Source organism: Cololabis saira, unplaced genomic scaffold (genome assembly GCF_033807715.1).
Source record: "Cololabis saira isolate AMF1-May2022 unplaced genomic scaffold, fColSai1.1 scf146, whole genome shotgun sequence".
Taxonomy (NCBI): Eukaryota; Metazoa; Chordata; class Actinopteri; order Beloniformes; family Belonidae; genus Cololabis; species Cololabis saira.
The window spans coordinates 1-18,428 of NW_026906310.1; the positions used below are offsets into that span (position 1 = coordinate 1).

The window sequence follows — 18,428 nt, forward strand, 5'->3', positions numbered from 1 at the left end:
CATGAGTCTTTGAGAGCAGCCAGGAGAAATCCTGCAGTATCCATCTTACTGTCAAGAATTGTAGCAGAGTTTTTTACAGGATTTTATTTTTATGCCCGCCATTTTCAACGCATGTCTGTTTCCGTAGTGTAGTGGTTATCACGTTCGCCTCACACGCGAAAGGTCCCCTGTTCGAAACTGGGCGGAAACATGTATGACTTTGCAATAACATTATTTGGACTTGGAAAACCACTCCAGTCCTCTTCTTGGTGCACAGGACAGGAAGGCCGACCATCTCTTTCTCACATTGGGTCTCATGCAGAAATTAATTTTGTTGCAGTACCACAACTGACCAAAAGCCAGTCATTCTCCATTAACGTACACTAGCTCCACCACCAGAACCCAGCAGCAGAGGTTCCGAGAGGGGGTCCCCGGAGGTGCGGGGAACCCCGTACCAGCTGGACCAGAGCCTCGCAGCAAACCGAGCCGAGACTCGGGGGGCTTCACCTGCATTCCCGTCGCGCTGAGACCGCGGAGAGCCGAGAATCGCGGACCAATATAAAAGATTAAAAAGAGATGGACACTGACCTTCCAATGACATTGGTACACAGTTATTAAGTTCCTGCAATCAGGAAGTTATCTTGGCACAAAACTGTCCTCGTTAGTATAGTGGACAGTATCTCTGCCTGTCACGCAGAAGACCGGGGTTCGATTCCCCGACGGGGAGACTTCTTGTTTCGTACGATGATACCTACATGATTGAGTCAAGTAAACAATGGTCATTAAGAAAATAGACTAGCAGTTGCTGTCTGCCTGCCAAAGAAGCTTCTAAATGCTGCAGCTTGATCAGAGGAAACTCTGATTGAGGGTGGATTTTATACACACAGAAAATGTCATTGAAGAAGTAAAAAGAGCAGTTATTTAGGACAGCATCTAGAGCATCTCTGGGAGAATCGCTTTTTAATGCCCGCCGTCGCCTCGTCCCAGACACAGACTGACAGCACGGCCCTGAAAGCCACTCACCAACCCGGCTCACCGCCCCGCTGCTCAGAAACTCACCTTTGACTCACCGTCCAGACCCGGAGCCACCCAAAGACCCGGCTCACCGTGCGAACCCGGGGACCCGCTGTTAAGCTCCCCCCCGACCAGCCACCGGAGTGAAAGAGCCAGACCGCAGAAAGCCACTCACCAACCCGGCTCACCGCCCCGCTGCTCAGCAACTCACCTTTGACTCACCCTCTGCCTGCCAAAGAAGCTTCTAAATGCTGCAGCTCCAGGCCCGGAGCCACCCAAAGACCCGGCTCACCGTGCGAACCCGGGGACCCGCTGTTAAGCTCCCCTCCGACCAGCCACCGGAGTGAAAGAGCCAGCCCGCAGAAAGCCACTCACCGACCCGGCTCACCGCCCCGCTGCTCAGCAACTCACCTTTGACTCACCGTCCAGACCCGGAGCCACCCAGAGACACGGCTCACCGTGCGAACCCGGGGACCCGCTGTTAAGCTCCCCCCCCCCACCAGCCACCGGAGTGAAAGAGCTAGCCCGCGGAGCTGGAGGACCAGGGCCCTGGTACCCTAAACACCCAGACGCTCTCGGTAGCATGGACAGCACTCATGGACAGCACTCTGTCAGGTGCCACCACCACAATGTCAGACCACAATAACAGCAGAAGTGGGTTCCATGGTGTAATGGTTAACATCAGCATGAGTCTTTGAGAGCAGCCAGGAGAAAACCTGCAGTATCCATCTTACTGTCAAGAATTGTAGCAGAGTTTTTTACAGGATTTTATTTTTATGCCCGCCATTTTCAAAGCATGTCTGTTTCCGTAGTGTAGTGGTTATCACGTTCGCCTCACATGCGAAAGGTCCCCTGTTCGAAACTGGGCGGAAACATGTATGACTTTGCAATACCATTATTTGGACTTGGAAAACCACTCCAGTCCTCTTCTTGGTGCACAGGACAGGAAGGCCGACCATCTCTTTCTCGCATTGGGTCTCATGCAGAAATTAATTTTGTTGCAGTTCCACAACTGACCAAAAGCCAGTCATTCTCCATTAGCGTACACTAGCTCCACCACCAGACCCCAGCAGCAGAGGTTCCGAGAGGGGGTCCCCGGAGGTGCGGGGAACCCCGTACCAGCTGGACCAGAGCCTCGCGGCAAACCGAGCCGAGACTCGCGGGGCTTCACCTGCATTCCCGTCGCGCTGAGACCGCGGAGAGCCGAGAATCGCGGACCAATATAAAAGATTAAAAAGAGATGGACACTGACTTTCCAATGACATTGGTACACAGTTATTAAGTTCCTGCAATCAGGAAGTTATTTTGGCACAAAACTGTCCTCGTTAGTATAGTGGACAGTATCTCTGCCTGTCACGCAGAAGACCGGGGTTCGATTCCCCGACGGGGAGACTTCTTGTTTCGTACGATGATACCTACATGATTGAGTCAAGTAAACAATGGTCATTAAGAAAATAGACTAGCAGTTGCTGTCTGCCTGCCAAAGAAGCTTCTAAATGCTGCAGCTTGATCAGAGGAAACTCTGATTGAGGGTGGATTTTATACACACAGAAAATGTCATTGAAGAAGTAAAAAGAGCAGTTATTTAGGACAGCATCTAGAGCATCTCTGGGAGAATCGCTTTTTAATGCCCGCCGTCGCCTCGTCCCAGACACAGACTGACAGCACGGCCCTGAAAGCCACTCACCAACCCGTCTCACCGCCCCGCTGCTCAGAAACTCACCTTTGACTCACCGTCCAGACCCGGAGCCACCCAAAGACCCGGCTCACCGTGCGAACCCGGGGACCCGCTGTTAAGCTCCCCCCTGACCAGCCACCGGAGTGAAAGAGCCAGCCCGCAGAAAGCCACTCACCAACCCGGCTCACCGCCCCGCTGCTCAGCAACTCACCTTTGACTCAACCTCTGCCTGCCAAAGAAGCTTCTAAATGCTGCAGCTCCAGGCCCGGAGCCACCCAAAGACCCGGCTCACCGTGCGAACCCGGGGACCCGCTGTTAAGCTCCCCTCCGACCAGCCACCGGAGTGAAAGAGCCAGCCCGCAGAAAGCCACTCACCGACCCGGCTCACCGCCCCGCTGCTCAGCAACTCACCTTTGACTCACCGTCCAGACCCGGAGCCACCCAGAGACACGGCTCACCGTGCGAACCCGGGGACCCGCTGTTAAGCTCCCCCCCCCAACCAGCCACCGGAGTGAAAGAGCCAGCCCGCGGAGCCGGAGGACCAGGGCCCTGGTACCCTAAACACCCAGAGGCTCTCGGTAGCATGGACAGCACTCATGGACAGCACTCTGTCAGGTGCCACCACCACAATGTCAGACCACAATAACAGCAGAAGTGGGTTCCATGGTGTAATGGTTAACATCAGCATGAGTCTTTGAGAGCAGCCAGGAGAAAACCTGCAGTATCCATCTTACTGTCAAGAATTGTAGCAGAGTTTTTTACAGGATTTTATTTTTATGCCCGCCATTTTCAAAGCATGTCTGTTTCCGTAGTGTAGTGGTTATCACGTTCGCCTCACACGCGAAAGGTCCCCTGTTCGAAACTGGGCGGAAACATGTATGACTTTGCAATACCATTATTTGGACTTGGAAAACCACTCCAGTCCTCTTCTTGGTGCACAGGACAGGAAGGCCGACCATCTCTTTCTCGCATTGGGTCTCATGCAGAAATTAATTTTGTTGCAGTTCCACAACTGACCAAAAGCCAGTCATTCTCCATTAGCGTACACTAGCTCCACCACCAGACCCCAGCAGCACAGGTTCCGAGAGGGGGTCCCCGGAGGTGCGGGGAACACCGGACCAGCTGGACCAGAGCCTCGCGGCAAACCGAGCCGAGACTTGCAGGGCTTCACCTGCATTCCCGTCGCGCTGAGACCGCGGAGAGCCGAGAATCGCGGACCAATATAAAAGATTAAAAAGAGATGGACACTGACTTTCCAATGACATTGGTACACAGTTATTAAGTTCCTGCAATCAGGAAGTTATTTTGGCACAAAACTGTCCTCGTTAGTATAGTGGACAGTATCTCTGCCTGTCACGCAGAAGACCGGGGTTCGATTCCCCGACGGGGAGTCTTCTTGTTTCGTACGATGATACCTACATGATTGAGTCAAGTAAACAATGGTCATTAAGAAAATAGACTAGCAGTTGCTGTCTGCCTGCCAAAGAAGCTTCTAAATGCTGCAGCTTGATCAGAGGAAACTCTGATTGAGGGTGGATTTTATACACACAGAAAATGTCATTGAAGAAGTAAAAAGAGCAGTTATTTAGGACAGCATCTAGAGCATCTCTGGGAGAATCGCTTTTTAATGCCCGCCGTCGCCTCGTCCCAGACACAGACTGACAGCACGGCCCTGAAAGCCACTCACCAACCCGTCTCACCGCCCCGCTGCTCAGAAACTCACCTTTGACTCACCGTCCAGACCCGGAGCCACCCAAAGACCCGGCTCACCGTGCGAACCCGGGGACCCGCTGTTAAGCTCCCCCCTGACCAGCCACCGGAGTGAAAGAGCCAGCCCGCAGAAAGCCACTCACCAACCCGGCTCACCGCCCCGCTGCTCAGCAACTCACCTTTGACTCAACCTCTGCCTGCCAAAGAAGCTTCTAAATGCTGCAGCTCCAGGCCCGGAGCCACCCAAAGACCCGGCTCACCGTGCGAACCCGGGGACCCGCTGTTAAGCTCCCCTCCGACCAGCCACCGGAGTGAAAGAGCCAGCCCGCAGAAAGCCACTCACCGACCCGGCTCACCGCCCCGCTGCTCAGCAACTCACCTTTGACTCACCGTCCAGACCCGGAGCCACCCAGAGACACGGCTCACCGTGCGAACCCGGGGACCCGCTGTTAAGCTCCCCCCCCCAACCAGCCACCGGAGTGAAAGAGCCAGCCCGCGGAGCCGGAGGACCAGGGCCCTGGTACCCTAAACACCCAGAGGCTCTCGGTAGCATGGACAGCACTCATGGACAGCACTCTGTCAGGTGCCACCACCACAATGTCAGACCACAATAACAGCAGAAGTGGGTTCCATGGTGTAATGGTTAACATCAGCATGAGTCTTTGAGAGCAGCCAGGAGAAAACCTGCAGTATCCATCTTACTGTCAAGAATTGTAGCAGAGTTTTTTACAGGATTTTATTTTTATGCCCGCCATTTTCAAAGCATGTCTGTTTCCGTAGTGTAGTGGTTATCACGTTCGCCTCACACGCGAAAGGTCCCCTGTTCGAAACTGGGCGGAAACATGTATGACTTTGCAATACCATTATTTGGACTTGGAAAACCACTCCAGTCCTCTTCTTGGTGCACAGGACAGGAAGGCCGACCATCTCTTTCTCGCATTGGGTCTCATGCAGAAATTAATTTTGTTGCAGTTCCACAACTGACCAAAAGCCAGTCATTCTCCATTAGCGTACACTAGCTCCACCACCAGACCCCAGCAGCAGAGGTTCCGAGAGGGGGTCCCCGTAGGTGCGGGGAACACCGGACCAGCTGGACCAGAGCCTCGCGGCAAACCGAGCCGAGACTTGCAGGGCTTCACCTGCATTCCCGTCGCGCTGAGACCGCGGAGAGCCGAGAATCGCGGACCAATATAAAAGATTAAAAAGAGATGGACGCTGACTTTCCAATGACATTGGTACACAGTTATTAAGTTCCTGCAATCAGGAAGTTATTTTGGCACAAAACTGTCCTCGTTAGTATAGTGGACAGTATCTCTGCCTGTCACGCAGAAGACCGGGGTTCGATTCCCCGACGGGGAGACTTCTTGTTTCGTACGATGATACCTACATGATTGAGTCAAGTAAACAATGGTCATTAAGAAAATAGACTAGCAGTTGCTGTCTGCCTGCCAAAGAAGCTTCTAAATGCTGCAGCTTGATCAGAGGAAACTCTGATTGAGGGTGGATTTTATACACACAGAAAATGTCATTGAAGAAGTAAAAAGAGCAGTTATTTAGGACAGCATCTAGAGCATCTCTGGGAGAATCGCTTTTTAATGCCCGCCGTCGCCTCGTCCCAGACACAGACTGACAGCACGGCCCTGAAAGCCACTCACCAACCCGTCTCACCGCCCCGCTGCTCAGAAACTCACCTTTGACTCACCGTCCAGACCCGGAGCCACCCAAAGACCCGGCTCACCGTGCGAACCCGGGGACCCGCTGTTAAGCTCCCCCCTGACCAGCCACCGGAGTGAAAGAGCCAGCCCGCAGAAAGCCACTCACCAACCCGGCTCACCGCCCCGCTGCTCAGCAACTCACCTTTGACTCAACCTCTGCCTGCCAAAGAAGCTTCTAAATGCTGCAGCTCCAGGCCCGGAGCCACCCAAAGACCCGGCTCACCGTGCGAACCCGGGGACCCGCTGTTAAGCTCCCCTCCGACCAGCCACCGGAGTGAAAGAGCCAGCCCGCAGAAAGCCACTCACCGACCCGGCTCACCGCCCCGCTGCTCAGCAACTCACCTTTGACTCACCGTCCAGACCCGGAGCCACCCAGAGACACGGCTCACCGTGCGAACCCGGGGACCCGCTGTTAAGCTCCCCCCCCCAACCAGCCACCGGAGTGAAAGAGCCAGCCCGCGGAGCCGGAGGACCAGGGCCCTGGTACCCTAAACACCCAGAGGCTCTCGGTAGCATGGACAGCACTCATGGACAGCACTCTGTCAGGTGCCACCACCACAATGTCAGACCACAATAACAGCAGAAGTGGGTTCCATGGTGTAATGGTTAACATCAGCATGAGTCTTTGAGAGCAGCCAGGAGAAAACCTGCAGTATCCATCTTACTGTCAAGAATTGTAGCAGAGTTTTTTACAGGATTTTATTTTTATGCCCGCCATTTTCAAAGCATGTCTGTTTCCGTAGTGTAGTGGTTATCACGTTCGCCTCACACGCGAAAGGTCCCCTGTTCGAAACTGGGCGGAAACATGTATGACTTTGCAATACCATTATTTGGACTTGGAAAACCACTCCAGTCCTCTTCTTGGTGCACAGGACAGGAAGGCCGACCATCTCTTTCTCGCATTGGGTCTCATGCAGAAATTAATTTTGTTGCAGTTCCACAACTGACCAAAAGCCAGTCATTCTCCATTAGCGTACACTAGCTCCACCACCAGACCCCAGCAGCACAGGTTCCGAGAGGGGGTCCCCGGAGGTGCGGGGAACACCGGACCAGCTGGACCAGAGCCTCGCGGCAAACCGAGCCGAGACTTGCAGGGCTTCACCTGCATTCCCGTCGCGCTGAGACCGCGGAGAGCCGAGAATCGCGGACCAATATAAAAGATTAAAAAGAGATGGACACTGACTTTCCAATGACATTGGTACACAGTTATTAAGTTCCTGCAATCAGGAAGTTATTTTGGCACAAAACTGTCCTCGTTAGTATAGTGGACAGTATCTCTGCCTGTCACGCAGAAGACCGGGGTTCGATTCCCCGACGGGGAGTCTTCTTGTTTCGTACGATGATACCTACATGATTGAGTCAAGTAAACAATGGTCATTAAGAAAATAGACTAGCAGTTGCTGTCTGCCTGCCAAAGAAGCTTCTAAATGCTGCAGCTTGATCAGAGGAAACTCTGATTGAGGGTGGATTTTATACACACAGAAAATGTCATTGAAGAAGTAAAAAGAGCAGTTATTTAGGACAGCATCTAGAGCATCTCTGGGAGAATCGCTTTTTAATGCCCGCCGTCGCCTCGTCCCAGACACAGACTGACAGCACGGCCCTCTAAGCCACTCACCAACCCGGCTCACCGCCCCGCTGCTCAGAAACTCACCTTTGACTCACCGTCCAGACCCGGAGCCACCCAAAGACCCGGCTCACCGTGCGAACCCGGGGACCCGCTGTTAAGCTCCCCCCCCCCCACCAGCCACCGGAGTGAAAGAGCCAGCCCGCGGAGCTGGAGGACCAGGGCCCTGGTACCCTAAACACCCAGACGCTCTCGGTAGCATGGACAGCACTCATGGACAGCACTCTGTCAGGTGCCACCACCACAATGTCAGACCACAATAACAGCAGAAGTGGGTTCCATGGTGTAATGGTTAACATCAGCATGAGTCTTTGATAGCAGCCAGGAGAAAACCTGCAGTATCCATCTTACTGTCAAGAATTGTAGCAGAGTTTTTTACAGGATTTTATTTTTATGCCCGCCATTTTCAAAGCATGTCTGTTTCCGTAGTGTAGTGGTTATCACGTTCGCCTCACACGCGAAAGGTCCCCTGTTCGAAACTGGGCGGAAACATGTATGACTTTGCAATACCATTATTTGGACTTGGAAAACCACTCCAGTCCTCTTCTTGGTGCACAGGACAGGAAGGCCGACCATCTCTTTCTCGCATTGGGTCTCATGCAGAAATTAATTTTGTTGCAGTTCCACAACTGACCAAAAGCCAGTCATTCTCCATTAGCGTACACTAGCTCCACCACCAGACCCCAGCAGCAGAGGTTCCGAGAGGGGGTCCCCGGAGGTGCTGGGAACCCCGTACCAGCTGGACCAGAGCCTCGCGGCAAACCGAGCCAAGACTCGCGGGGCTTCACCTGCATTCCCGTCGCGCTGAGACCGCGGAGAGCCGAGAATCGCGGACCAATATAAAAGATTAAAAAGAGATGGACGCTGACTTTCCAATGACATTGGTACACAGTTATTAAGTTCCTGCAATCAGGAAGTTATTTTGGCACAAAACTGTCCTCGTTAGTATAGTGGACAGTATCTCTGCCTGTCACGCAGAAGACCGGGGTTCGATTCCCCGACGGGGAGACTTCTTGTTTCGTACGATGATACCTACATGATTGAGTCAAGTAAACAATGGTCATTAAGAAAATAGACTAGCAGTTGCTGTCTGCCTGCCAAAGAAGCTTCTAAATGCTGCAGCTTGATCAGAGGAAACTCTGATTGAGGGTGGATTTTATACACACAGAAAATGTCATTGAAGAAGTAAAAAGAGCAGTTATTTAGGACAGCATCTAGAGCATCTCTGGGAGAATCGCTTTTTAATGCCCGCCGTCGCCTCGTCCCAGACACAGACTGACAGCACGGCCCTGAAAGCCACTCACCAACCCGTCTCACCGCCCCGCTGCTCAGAAACTCACCTTTGACTCACCGTCCAGACCCGGAGCCACCCAAAGACCCGGCTCACCGTGCGAACCCGGGGACCCGCTGTTAAGCTCCCCCCTGACCAGCCACCGGAGTGAAAGAGCCAGCCCGCAGAAAGCCACTCACCAACCCGGCTCACCGCCCCGCTGCTCAGCAACTCACCTTTGACTCACCCTCTGCCTGCCAAAGAAGCTTCTAAATGCTGCAGCTCCAGGCCCGGAGCCACCCAAAGACCCGGCTCACCGTGCGAACCCGGGGACCCGCTGTTAAGCTCCCCTCCGACCAGCCACCGGAGTGAAAGAGCCAGCCCGCAGAAAGCCACTCACCGACCCGGCTCACCGCCCCGCTGCTCAGCAACTCACCTTTGACTCACCGTCCAGACCCGGAGCCACCCAGAGACACGGCTCACCGTGCGAACCCGGGGACCCGCTGTTAAGCTCCCCCCCCCAACCAGCCACCGGTGTGAAAGAGCCAGCCCGCGGAGCCGGAGGACCAGGGCCCTGGTACCCTAAACACCCAGACGCTCTCGGTAGCATGGACAGCACTCATGGACAGCACTCTGTCAGGTGCCACCACCACAATGTCAGACCACAATAACAGCAGAAGTGGGTTCCATGGTGTAATGGTTAACATCAGCATGAGTCTTTGAGAGCAGCCAGGAGAAAACCTGCAGTATCCATCTTACTGTCAAGAATTGTAGCAGAGTTTTTTACAGGATTTTATTTTTATGCCCGCCAATTTCAAAGCATGTCTGTTTCCGTAGTGTAGTGGTTATCACGTTCGCCTCACACGCGAAAGGTCCCCTGTTCGAAACTGGGCGGAAACATGTATGACTTTGCAATACCATTATTTGGACTTGGAAAACCACTCCAGTCCTCTTCTTGGTGCACAGGACAGGAAGGCCGACCATCTCTTTCTCGCATTGGGTCTCATGCAGAAATTAATTTTGTTGCAGTTCCACAACTGACCAAAAGCCAGTCATTCTCCATTAGCGTACACTAGCTCCACCACCAGACCCCAGCAGCACAGGTTCCGAGAGGGGGTCCCCGGAGGTGCGGGGAACACCGGACCAGCTGGACCAGAGCCTCGCGGCAAACCGAGCCGAGACTTGCGGGGCTTCACCTGCATTCCCGTCGCGCTGAGACCGCGGAGAGCCGAGAATCGCGGACCAATATAAAAGATTAAAAAGAGATGGACACTGACTTTCCAATGACATTGGTACACAGTTATTAAGTTCCTGCAATCAGGAAGTTATTTTGGCACAAAACTGTCCTCGTTAGTATAGTGGACAGTATCTCTGCCTGTCACGCAGAAGACCGGGGTTCGATTCCCCGACGGGGAGTCTTCTTGTTTCGTACGATGATACCTACATGATTGAGTCAAGTAAACAATGGTCATTAAGAAAATAGACTAGCAGTTGCTGTCTGCCTGCCAAAGAAGCTTCTAAATGCTGCAGCTTGATCAGAGGAAACTCTGATTGAGGGTGGATTTTATACACACAGAAAATGTCATTGAAGAAGTAAAAAGAGCAGTTATTTAGGACAGCATCTAGAGCATCTCTGGGAGAATCGCTTTTTAATGCCCGCCGTCGCCTCGTCCCAGACACAGACTGACAGCACGGCCCTGTAAGCCACTCACCAACCCGGCTCACCGCCCCGCTGCTCAGAAACTCACCTTTGACTCACCGTCCAGACCCGGAGCCACCCAAAGACCCGGCTCACCGTGCGAACCCGGGGACCCGCTGTTAAGCTCCCCCCTGACCAGCCACCGGAGTGAAAGAGCCAGCCCGCTGAAAGCCACTCACCAACCCGGCTCACCGCCCCGCTGCTCAGCAACTCACCTTTGACTCACCCTCTGCCTGCCAAAGAAGCTTCTAAATGCTGCAGCTCCAGGCCCGGAGCCACCCAAAGACCCGGCTCACCGTGCGAACCCGGGGACCCGCTGTTAAGCTCCCCTCCGACCAGCCACCGGAGTGAAAGAGCCAGCCCGCAGAAAGCCACTCACCGACCCGGCTCACCGCCCCGCTGCTCAGCAACTCACCTTTGACTCACCGTCCAGACCCGGAGCCACCCAGAGACACGGCTCACCGTGCGAACCCGGGGACCCGCTGTTAAGCCCCCCCCCCCAACCAGCCACCGGAGTGAAAGAGCCAGCCCGCGGAGCCGGAGGACCAGGGCCCTGGTACCCTAAACACCCAGACGCTCTCGGTAGCATGGACAGCACTCATGGACAGCACTCTGTCAGGTGCCACCACCACAATGTCAGACCACAATAACAGCAGAAGTGGGTTCCATGGTGTAATGGTTAACATCAGCATGAGTCTTTGAGAGCAGCCAGGAGAAAACCTGCAGTATCCATCTTACTGTCAAGAATTGTAGCAGAGTTTTTTACAGGATTTTATTTTTATGCCCGCCATTTTCAAAGCATGTCTGTTTCCGTAGTGTAGTGCTTATCACGTTCGCCTCACACGCGAAAGGTCCCCTGTTCGAAACTGGGCGGAAACATGTATGACTTTGCAATACCATTATTTGGACTTGGAAAACCACTCCAGTCCTCTTCTTGGTGCACAGGACAGGAAGGCCGACCATCTCTTTCTCGCATTGGGTCTCATGCAGAAATTAATTTTGTTGCAGTTCCACAACTGACCAAAAGCCAGTCATTCTCCATTAGCGTACACTAGCTCCACCACCAGACCCCAGCAGCACAGGTTCCGAGAGGGGGTCCCCGGAGGTGCGGGGAACACCGGACCAGCTGGACCAGAGCCTCGCGGCAAACCGAGCCGAGACTTGCGGGGCTTCACCTGCATTCCCGTCGCGCTGAGACCGCGGAGAGCCGAGAATCGCGGACCAATATAAAAGATTAAAAAGAGATGGACACTGACTTTCCAATGACATTGGTACACAGTTATTAAGTTCCTGCAATCAGGAAGTTATTTTGGCACAAAACTGTCCTCGTTAGTATAGTGGACAGTATCTCTGCCTGTCACGCAGAAGACCGGGGTTCGATTCCCCGACGGGGAGTCTTCTTGTTTCGTACGATGATACCTACATGATTGAGTCAAGTAAACAATGGTCATTAAGAAAATAGACTAGCAGTTGCTGTCTGCCTGCCAAAGAAGCTTCTTAATGCTGCAGCTTGATCAGAGGAAACTCTGATTGAGGGTGGATTTTATACACACAGAAAATGTCATTGAAGAAGTAAAAAGAGCAGTTATTTAGGACAGCATCTAGAGCATCTCTGGGAGAATCGCTTTTTAATGCCCGCCGTCGCCTCGTCCCAGACACAGACTGACAGCACGGCCCTGAAAGCCACTCACCAACTCGTCTCACCGCCCCGCTGCTCAGAAACTCACCTTTGACTCACCGTCCAGACCCGGAGCCACCCAAAGACCCGGCTCACCGTGCGAACCCGGGGACCCGCTGTTAAGCTCCCCCCTGACCAGCCACCGGAGTGAAAGAGCCAGCCCGCAGAAAGCCACTCACCAACCCGGCTCACCGCCCCGCTGCTCAGCAACTCACCTTTGACTCACCCTCTGCCTGCCAAAGAAGCTTCTAAATGCTGCAGCTCCAGGCCCGGAGCCACCCAAAGACCCGGCTCACCGTGCGAACCCGGGGACCCGCTGTTAAGCTCCCCTCCGACCAGCCACCGGAGTGAAAGAGCCAGCCCGCAGAAAGCCACTCACCGACCCGGCTCACCGCCCCGCTGCTCAGCAACTCACCTTTGACTCACCGTCCAGACCCGGAGCCACCCAGAGACAGGGCTCACCGTGCGAACCCGGGGACCCGCTGTTAAGCTCCCCCCCCCCCACCAGCCACCGGAGTGAAAGAGCCAGCCCGCGGAGTTGGAGGACCAGGGCCCTGGTACCCTAAACACCCAGACGCTCTCGGTAGCATGGACAGCACTCATGGACAGCACTCTGTCAGGTGCCACCACCACAATGTCAGACCACAATAACAGCAGAAGTGGGTTCCATGGTGTAATGGTTAACATCAGCATGAGTCTTTGAGAGCAGCCAGGAGAAAACCTGCAGTATCCATCTTACTGTCAAGAATTGTAGCAGAGTTTTTTACAGGATTTTATTTTTATGCCCGCCATTTTCAAAGCATGTCTGTTTCCGTAGTGTAGTGGTTATCACGTTCGCCTCACACGCGAAAGGTCCCCTGTTCGAAACTGGGCGGAAACATGTATGACTTTGCAATACCATTATTTGGACTTGGAAAACCACTCCAGTCCTCTTCTTGGTGCACAGGACAGGAAGGCCGACCATCTCTTTCTCGCATTGGGTCTCATGCAGAAATTAATTTTGTTGCAGTTCCACAACTGACCAAAAGCCAGTCATTCTCCATTAGCGTACACTAGCTCCACCACCAGACCCCAGCAGCAGAGGTTCCGAGAGGGGGTCCCCGGAGGTGCGGGGAACACCGGACAAGCTGGACCAGAGCCTCGCGGCAAACCGGGCTTCACCTGCATTCCCGTCGCGCTGAGACCGCGGAGAGCCGAGAATCGCGGACCAATATAAAAGATTAAAAAGAGATGGACACTGACTTTCCAATGACATTGGTACACAGTTATTAAGTTCCTGCAATCAGGAAGTTATTTTGGCACAAAACTGTCCTCGTTAGTATAGTGGACAGTATCTCTGCCTGTCACGCAGAAGACCGGGGTTCGATTCCCCGACGGGGAGTCTTCTTGTTTCGTACGATGATACCTACATGATTGAGTCAAGTAAACAATGGTCATTAAGAAAATAGACTAGCAGTTGCTGTATGCCTGCCAAAGAAGCTTCTAAATGCTGCAGCTTGATCAGAGGAAACTCTGATTGAGGGTGGATTTTATACACACAGAAAATGTCATTGAAGAAGTAAAAAGAGCAGTTATTTAGGACAGCATCTAGAGCATCTCTGGGAGAATCGCTTTTTAATGCCCGCCGTCGCCTCGTCCCAGACACAGACTGACAGCACAGCCCTGAAAGCCACTCACCAACTCGTCTCACCGCCCCGCTGCTCAGAAACTCACCTTTGACTCACCGTCCAGACCCGGAGCCACCCAAAGACCCGGCTCACCGTGCGAACCCGGGGACCCGCTGTTAAGCTCCCCCCTGACCAGCCACCGGAGTGAAAGAGCCAGCCCGCAGAAAGCCACTCACCAACCCGGCTCACCGCCCCGCTGCTCAGCAACTCACCTTTGACTCACCCTCTGCCTGCCAAAGAAGCTTCTAAATGCTGCAGCTCCAGGCCCGGAGCCACCCAAAGACCCGGCTCACCGTGCGAACCCGGGGACCCGCTGTTAAGCTCCCCTCCGACCAGCCACCGGAGTGAAAGAGCCAGCCCGCAGAAAGCCACTCACCGACCCGGCTCACCGCCCCGCTGCTCAGCAACTCACCTTTGACTCACCGTCCAGACCCGGAGCCACCCAGAGACACGGCTCACCGTGCGAACCCGGGGACCCGCTGTTAAGCTCCCCCCCCCCCACCAGCCACCGGAGTGAAAGAGCCAGCCCGCGGAGTTGGAGGACCAGGGCCCTGGTACCCTAAACACCCAGACGCTCTCGGTAGCATGGACAGCACTCATGGACAGCACTCTGTCAGGTGCCACCACCACAATGTCAGACCACAATAACAGCAGAAGTGGGTTCCATGGTGTAATGGTTAACATCAGCATGAGTCTTTGAGAGCAGCCAGGAGAAAACCTGCAGTATCCATCTTACTGTCAAGAATTGTAGCAGAGTTTTTTACAGGATTTTATTTTTATGCCCGCCATTTTCAAAGCATGTCTGTTTCCGTAGTGTAGTGGTTATCACGTTCGCCTCACACGCGAAAGGTCCCCTGTTCGAAACTGGGCGGAAACATGTATGACTTTGCAATACCATTATTTGGACTTGGAAAACCACTCCAGTCCTCTTCTTGGTGCACAGGACAGGAAGGCCGACCATCTCTTTCTCGCATTGGGTCTCATGCAGAAATTAATTTTGTTGCAGTTCCACAACTGACCAAAAGCCAGTCATTCTCCATTAGCGTACACTAGCTCCACCACCAGACCCCAGCAGCAGAGGTTCCGAGAGGGGGTCCCCGGAGGTGCGGGGAACACCGGACCAGCTGGACCAGAGCCTCGCGGCAAACCGGGCTTCACCTGCATTCCCGTCGCGCTGAGACCGCGGAGAGCCGAGAATCGCGGACCAATATAAAAGATTAAAAAGAGATGGACACTGACTTTCCAATGACATTGGTACACAGTTATTAAGTTCCTGCAATCAGGAAGTTGTTTTGGCACAAAACTGTCCTCGTTAGTATAGTGGACAGTATCTCTGCCTGTCACGCAGAAGACCGGGGTTCGATTCCCCGACGGGGAGACTTCTTGTTTCGTACGATGATACCTACATGATTGAGTCAAGTAAACAATGGTCATTAAGAAAATAGACTAGCAGTTGCTGTCTGCCTGCCAAAGAAGCTTCTAAATGCTGCTGCTTGATCAGAGGAAACTCTGATTGAGGGTGGATTTTATACACACAGAAAATGTCATTGAATGAATAAAAAGAGCAGTTATTTAGGACAGCATCTAGAGCATCTGTGGGAGAATCGCTTTTTAATGCCCGCCGTCGCCTCGTCCCAGACACAGACTGACAGCACGGCCCTGAAAGCCACTCACCAACCCGGCTCACCGCCCCGCTGCTCAGAAACTCACCTTTGACTCACCGTCCAGACCCGGAGCCACCCAAAGACCCGGCTCACCGTGCGAACCCGGGGACCCGCTGTTAAGCTCCCCCCCGACCAGCCACCGGAGTGAAAGAGCCAGCCCGCAGAAAGCCACTCACCAACCCGGCTCACCGCCCCGCTGCTCAGCAACTCACCTTTGACTCACCGTCCAGACCCGGAGCCACCCAGAGACCCGGCTCACCGTGCGAACCCGGGGACCCGCTTTTAAGCCCCCCCGCCCACCAGCCACCGGAGTGAAAGAGCCAGCCCGCGGAGCTGGAGGACCAGGGCCCTGGTACCCTAAACACCCAGACGCTCTCGGTAGCATGGACAGCACTCATGGACAGCACTCTGTCAGGTGCCACCACCACAATGTCAGACCACAATAACAGCAGAAGTGGGTTCCATGGTGTAATGGTTAACATCAGCATGAGTCTTTGAGAGCAGCCAGGAGAAAACCTGCAGTATCCATCTTACTGTCAAGAATTGTAGCAGAGTTTTTTACAGGATTTTATTTTGATGCCCGCCATTTTCAAGGCATGTCTGTTTCCGTAGTGTAGTGGTTATCATGTTCGCCTCACACGCGAAAGGTCCCCTGTTCGAAACTGGGCGGAAACATGTATGACTTTGCAATACCATTATTTGGACTTGGAAAACCACTCCAGTACTCTTCTTGGTGCACAGGACAGGAAGGCCGACCATCTCTTTCTCGCATTGGGTCTCATGCAGAAATTAATTTTGTTGCAGTACCACAACTGACCAAAAGCCAGTCATTCTCCATTAACGTACACTAGCTCCACCACCAGACCCCAGCAGCACAGGTTCCGAGAGGGGGTCCCCGGAGGTGCGGGGAACACCGGACCAGCTGGACCAGAGCCTCGCGGCAAACCGAGCCGAGACTTGCGGGGCTTCACCTGCATTCCCGTCGCGCTGAGACCGCGGAGAGCCGAGAATCGCGGACCAATATAAAAGATTAAAAAGAGATGGACACTGACTTTCCAATGACATTGGTACACAGTTATTAAGTTCCTGCAATCAGGAAGTTATTTTGGCACAAAACTGTCCTCGTTAGTATAGTGGACAGTATCTCTGCCTGTCACACAGAAGACCGGGGTTCGATTCCCCGACGGGGAGTCTTCTTGTTTCGTACGATGATACCTACATGATTGAGTCAAGTAAACAATGGTCATTAAGAAAATAGACTAGCAGTTGCTGTCTGCCTGCCAAAGAAGCTTCTAAATGCTGCAGCTTGATCAGAGGAAACTCTGATTGAAGGTGGATTTTATACACACAGAAAATGTCATTGAAGAAGTAAAAAGAGCAGTTATTTAGGACAGCATCTAGAGCATCTCTGGGAGAATCGCTTTTTAATGCCCGCCGTCGCCTCGTCCCAGACACAGACTGACAGCACGGCCCTGTAAGCCACTCACCAACCCGGCTCACCGCCCCGCTGCTCAGAAACTCACCTTTGACTCACCGTCCAGACCCGGAGCCACCCAAAGACCCGGCTCACCGTGCGAACCCGGGGACCCGCTGTTAAGCTCCCCCCTGACCAGCCACCGGAGTGAAAGAGCCAGCCCGCTGAAAGCCACTCACCAACCCGGCTCACCGCCCCGCTGCTCAGCAACTCACCTTTGACTCACCCTCTGCCTGCCAAAGAAGCTTCTAAATGCTGCAGCTCCATGCCCGGAGCCACCCAAAGACCCGGCTCACCGTGCGAACCCAGGGACCCGCTGTTAAGCTCCCCTCCGACCAGCCACCGGAGTGAAAGAGCCAGCCCGCAGAAAGCCACTCACCGACCCGGCTCACCGCCCCGCTGCTCAGCAACTCACCTTTGACTCACCGTCCAGACCCGGAGCCACCCAGAGACACGGTTCACTGTGCGAACCCGGGGACCCGCTGTTAAGCTCCCCCCCCCCACCAGCCACCGGAGTGAAAGAGCCAGCCCGCGGAGCTGGAGGACCAGGGCCCTGGTACCCTAAACACCCAGACGCTCTCGGTAGCATGGACAGCACTCATGGACAGCACTCTGTCAGGTGCCACCACCACAATGTCAGACCACAATAACAGCAGAAGTGGGTTCCATGGTGTAATGGTTAACATCAGCATGAGTCTTTGAGAGCAGCCAGGAGAAAACCTGCAGTATCCATCTTACTGTCAAGAATTGTTGCAGAGTTTTTTTACAGGATTTTATTTTTATGCCCGCCATTTTCAAAGCATGTCTGTTTCCGTAGTGTAGTGGTTATCACGTTCGCCTCACACGCGAAAGGTCCCCTGATCGAAACTGGGCGGAAACATGTATGACTTTGCAATAACATTATTTGGACTTGGAAAACCACTCCAGTCCTCTTCTTGTTGCACAGGACAGGAAGGCCGACCATCTCTTTCTCGCATTGGGTCTCATGCAGAAATTAATTTTGTTGCAGTTCCACAACTGACCAAAAGCCAGTCATTCTCCATTAGCGTACACTAGCTCCACCACCAGACCCCAGCAGCAGAGGTTCCGAGAGGGGGTCCCCGGAGGTGCGGGGAACCCCGGACCAGCTGGACCAGAGCCTCGCGGCAAACCGAGCCGAGACTCGCGGGGCTTCACCTGCATTCCTGTCGCGCTGAGACCGCGGAGAGCCGAGAATCGCGGACCAATATAAAAGATTAAAAAGAGATGGACAC

At 53.7% G+C, this 18,428-nt stretch overlaps 11 non-coding genes across 11 annotated transcripts; all 11 read left to right on the plus strand.

Moving 5' to 3' along the window:
* The first annotated feature begins 117 nt into the window (after positions 1-117).
* On the plus strand, positions 118-190 carry trnav-cac (transfer RNA valine (anticodon CAC)). Its single transcript has one exon. It is a non-coding gene; the product is annotated as a tRNA-Val (tRNA).
* Positions 191-1,795: 1,605 nt separating this feature from the next.
* On the plus strand, positions 1,796-1,868 carry trnav-cac (transfer RNA valine (anticodon CAC)). Its single transcript has one exon. It is a non-coding gene; the product is annotated as a tRNA-Val (tRNA).
* Positions 1,869-3,473: 1,605 nt separating this feature from the next.
* On the plus strand, positions 3,474-3,546 carry trnav-cac (transfer RNA valine (anticodon CAC)). The gene has a single exon. It is a non-coding gene; the product is annotated as a tRNA-Val (tRNA).
* A 1,605-nt stretch (positions 3,547-5,151) lies between these two features.
* trnav-cac (transfer RNA valine (anticodon CAC)) lies at positions 5,152-5,224 on the plus strand. The gene has a single exon. It is a non-coding gene; the product is annotated as a tRNA-Val (tRNA).
* A 1,605-nt stretch (positions 5,225-6,829) lies between these two features.
* trnav-cac (transfer RNA valine (anticodon CAC)) lies at positions 6,830-6,902 on the plus strand. The gene has a single exon. It is a non-coding gene; the product is annotated as a tRNA-Val (tRNA).
* A 1,240-nt stretch (positions 6,903-8,142) lies between these two features.
* trnav-cac (transfer RNA valine (anticodon CAC)) lies at positions 8,143-8,215 on the plus strand. Its single transcript has one exon. It is a non-coding gene; the product is annotated as a tRNA-Val (tRNA).
* Positions 8,216-9,820: 1,605 nt separating this feature from the next.
* trnav-cac (transfer RNA valine (anticodon CAC)) lies at positions 9,821-9,893 on the plus strand. Its single transcript has one exon. It is a non-coding gene; the product is annotated as a tRNA-Val (tRNA).
* A 3,284-nt stretch (positions 9,894-13,177) lies between these two features.
* On the plus strand, positions 13,178-13,250 carry trnav-cac (transfer RNA valine (anticodon CAC)). The gene has a single exon. It is a non-coding gene; the product is annotated as a tRNA-Val (tRNA).
* A 1,591-nt stretch (positions 13,251-14,841) lies between these two features.
* trnav-cac (transfer RNA valine (anticodon CAC)) lies at positions 14,842-14,914 on the plus strand. The gene has a single exon. It is a non-coding gene; the product is annotated as a tRNA-Val (tRNA).
* A 1,389-nt stretch (positions 14,915-16,303) lies between these two features.
* Positions 16,304-16,376, plus strand: trnav-cac (transfer RNA valine (anticodon CAC)). The gene has a single exon. It is a non-coding gene; the product is annotated as a tRNA-Val (tRNA).
* Positions 16,377-17,982: 1,606 nt separating this feature from the next.
* Positions 17,983-18,055, plus strand: trnav-cac (transfer RNA valine (anticodon CAC)). Its single transcript has one exon. It is a non-coding gene; the product is annotated as a tRNA-Val (tRNA).
* Positions 18,056-18,428: the final 373 nt, after the last annotated feature.